The following is a 4,033-nucleotide window of genomic DNA, read 5'->3' as shown; positions in this document are numbered from 1 at the left end:
CTTGTATATTTGTCATTTAAGACATGGCAAGTATCTCTATAGAAAAATTCCCAGAGTAGTATTGCAGGATCAAAGAATATATGCATTTGTAATTTTGGCAAGATATTCGATTAATAGGCTCTTGTAGAGTTTGTACAAAATTGTATACCTAATAGTAGTGTATTGGTTACCTATTTTCTCACACCCCTTCCAATAAAGTATGCTACTGAAATTCTTTTATCTTTGCCAAACTAACATGGGCAAATGGTACTTCATTGTAGTTTTAGTTTTTTAATTAATTTTTTCCTATTATATATTAAGTGAATACCTTTTCATGTTTTTTCATCCATTTATATTTCCCTTGATACTAACAATTTTTATCCTTGGTCCATTTCTTATAGGATTATTGGTCTTTTTCTCACATATTTATTTATATATGCCAAGAAACATATACTTTGGTCTCTGGCATGAGTTACAGACAAAATATTTTCCCCTGGCTTGTCGTTTCTTGATTTTTGTTTCTTTTTTTGGCCATCTGGGGCATGCTGAGATCCCGGGGCAGCATGCATGTTAGGATCAGGATGCATGTTGCAACTGTGACCTGCTGTGGGCAACTCCAAGTCCGCTGGATCCTTTAACCAAGGCTGGGGATAGAACATGTAACATAGAGCTGCAGAGACCCTGCCTATCCCATTGCACCACAGCGGGAACTCCTGTTATTTGTGTTTTTCCCCTTGCTTATGGATTTTTAAAATTATTTATTTATTTATGGCCTTCAAAAACACTTACTGGATTGTTCTTTTCAGACAGGGAGACATACTGGGACAAGGCTGTAGGAAGGCATTGTCTCTAGCTCCTCACACCTCAGGGGAAATTTGTGGGCAAAACACTGCCTGCCACATGGTCACTTCTCCCAGGGTGCAGGTAAGCAGCTTCTGGATCTGGACCATGTGGACCAGAAGAATGCAGCTGTAGCAACTGCACTTCAGACCTAGAGCATCTAGAATATCCCCCTAGAGTACTGGCCTGCAGCAGCCCCAGTAAGCCTTCCACTTGTTGCCAATGATCTTGCCATACATGATGAACCACACAGAGATGATCATAGTAGCAGCAGAGTAGCCAAGAGCCCTTGTTTATGGATTTTAATGACAAAATAATTTTACTTTAATTTTACGTAGTCAAATTAATCTATCTTTTAAGATTTCTTATTTTTGGATTAACCCTAGAAATGTCTTCCCAACCTTGATTTTTTTTATACCCGCACACAAACACACAATCTGTGTGCATACATAATATTTCTATAGTATACATTTTTTATTTTTATATTTAAATCTTTTAAATATTTGGAATTTGTGGATAAGTAATGAGGTAAGAGTCCAAAAATAAAAAAATTACTATTCAGCTGTCCCAATACTATTTATTAAATAATTCATCATTACCCACCAATTTGCTATGCTTGTCATACACTAATATCCAATACATATTTAGGTCTACTTACAGACTCTTTGGTCTATGCCATTTGCCTTTATGTCTAGTCATGTGTTATTTAATGCAATTGCTATAACTCTATACTTTAAAATATAGGAGGGGCTAACTTGTTACTCTTCTTTGTCTAGAATTGTCTTGAATGTTATTTTTTCTTCCATGTGAATCAAAATTTCCAGTTCAAGAAAAAAAATGAACAAATAAATAACACTCATTTATTGATATAGAGTTAAGTTTATTACATTAGGAAGAGCTGATACTGCTATAATACTGACTCTTCCTATTTAAGTTTTCCTTATTTGTACAGATTTTGCAAATTTTTTGTTAAACATTTTATATAATTTTTTGCTATTGTAAATGTGATATTTTCTTCCATTATACCTTCTAATTGGTTATTGTCTGTATGTATGAAAGTTGTTTGCTATTTATTATTGTGTATAGCCATTTATAAATTCTTCTATTATTTGTTATAATTTGTTGATTTTTTGGTATAGTCATGTAAGCAAGTATAACATTTGCAAATAATGATAATTTTACATTTTTCAAATATATAGGCCTCATTTTCTCCTCTCTAATTATACTGGCAAGTACCTTCAGAACCATGTTAAAAAAGTAGTAGTGAGTGCTCCCTTAGGCAGCATATATACTAAAACTGAATTGATACAGAAAAGATTAGTATGGCCTCCGTGCAAAGAAGACACAGAAATTTGTGATACATTCCACATTTTTTCTCCCCAGGCATAAGGAACAAAAGCAAAAATAAACAAATGGGATTACATAGCTTTTACATAGCAAAGGAAACTAGCAACAAAATGAAAAGGCAGCCTGTTGAATGAAAGAAGATATCTGCAACATCAGATATATCCAATAAGGGGTTGATATCTAAAATATATAAAGAACTCACACAATTAAATATCAAAAACAAAAACCTGATAAAAAAATATGGGCAGGAGTTCCCTTTGTGGCTCAGAGGAAATGAATCTGACTAGTAACCATGAGGACGCAGGTTCAATCCCTGGCCTTGCTCCATGGGTTAAGGATCCAGCATTGCCATGAGCTGTGGTGTAGGTCACAGACATGGTCTCAGTCCTGCATTACTGTGGCTGTGGCTGTGGCTGGCAGCTACAGCTCCAATTTGACCCCAAGCCTGGGAACCTACAAATGCCAAGGGTGCGGCCCTAAAAAGACCAAAAAAAAGGGCAGAGGGCCTGAGTAGATATTTTTCTACAGATGGCCAAGAGACACATGAAAAAAACACTCAACATCACTAATGATCGGGGAAATGCAAATCAAAACCACAGTTAGCTACCACATCACACCTGTCAGGATGGCAATTTTCAAAAAGACAAGAAACAAGTGTTGGTGAGAATGTGAAGAAAAGGGAACCCTTGTTTGTGGGATCGTAAACTGGTACAGTCACTGTGGAAAACAGTTTGGAATTTCCTTGAAAAGTTAAAAATAGAACTGCCATATGATCCAGCAGTTTCACTTCTGGGTATTTATCCAAAGAAAAAAACACTAATTTGAAAAGATATTGCATCCTATTGGTCATTATAGCATTATTTATGATAGGCAACCTATGGAAGAAATCTAAATGTCTATCAATAGACGGATGGCTAAAAAAGATGTAATACATACATATGCAATAGAATATTACTCAGTCATAGAATGAAATTTGCCATTTGTGACATGAATGGATCTAAAGGGTATTATGCTAAGTGAAATAAGTCAGACAGAGAAAGACATCTACCATCTGATTTCATTTCTATGTGGAAGATAAAACACAAAACAAAACAAACAAACAAAACAAAATACAAACAGAGTCAGTCAGAGACATAGAGAACAGACTTGTGGTTGACAAGTGGGAGAGGGGAGGGGGTGGAATGGACTGGGAGTTTGGGGTTAGTAGATGTAAACTATTATATTCATAAAGGATGGGCAATGGAGTCCTACTATATAGCACAGGGAACTGTGTCCAGTCTCTTGGAATAGAACACGATGGGAGATGATATGAGAAAAAGAATATATATACAACTATATATAAATGACTGAGTCACTTTGCTGTTCAGCAGAATTTGGCACAATATTGTACATCAACTATAATTAAAAAAAACAGACTAAGAACAAAATGGTGGTTACTGGGAGGTGGGAGGCAAAATAAATAACGAGGATTAAGAAGCACAAACTTCGAGTTATAAAATAAATTAGCCACAAAGATGTAAAATAAAACATAAAGAACGTCGTCAATAATACTAGGTTTACCATGATGATCATTTCATAATTATGCAAATGTCAACAAATATGCACTACAGCTGAAACTAATATTATTCTTTTTTTTTTCCCCACTGTACAGCATAGGGATCAAGTTACTCTTACTTGTATACATTTTTTTCCCCACCTTTTGTTCTGTTGCAATATGAGTATCTAGACATAGTTCTCAATGCTACTCAGCAGGATCGCCTTGTAAATCCATTCCAAGTTGTATCTGATAACCCCAAGCTCCAGATCCCTCCCACTCCCTCCCTCTCCCGTCAGGCAGCCACAAGTCTATCCCCCAAGTCCATGATTT

The 4,033-nt window shown here is 35.7% G+C and overlaps 1 non-coding gene across 1 annotated transcript; it reads left to right on the top strand.

The window, feature by feature from the left end:
- Nucleotides 1–2,086: 2,086 nt before the first annotated feature.
- LOC125114078 (U6 spliceosomal RNA) lies at nt 2,087–2,193 on the top strand. Its single transcript, XR_007131690.1, has one exon. It is a non-coding gene; the product is annotated as a U6 spliceosomal RNA (small nuclear RNA).
- The last annotated feature ends 1,840 nt before the right edge of the window (nt 2,194–4,033 follow it).

The sequence above is a fragment of the Phacochoerus africanus genome, chromosome 1, assembly GCF_016906955.1.
Source record: "Phacochoerus africanus isolate WHEZ1 chromosome 1, ROS_Pafr_v1, whole genome shotgun sequence".
Classification (NCBI taxonomy): Eukaryota; Metazoa; Chordata; class Mammalia; order Artiodactyla; family Suidae; genus Phacochoerus; species Phacochoerus africanus.
This window is presented reverse-complemented; position numbering and strand designations above follow the sequence as displayed.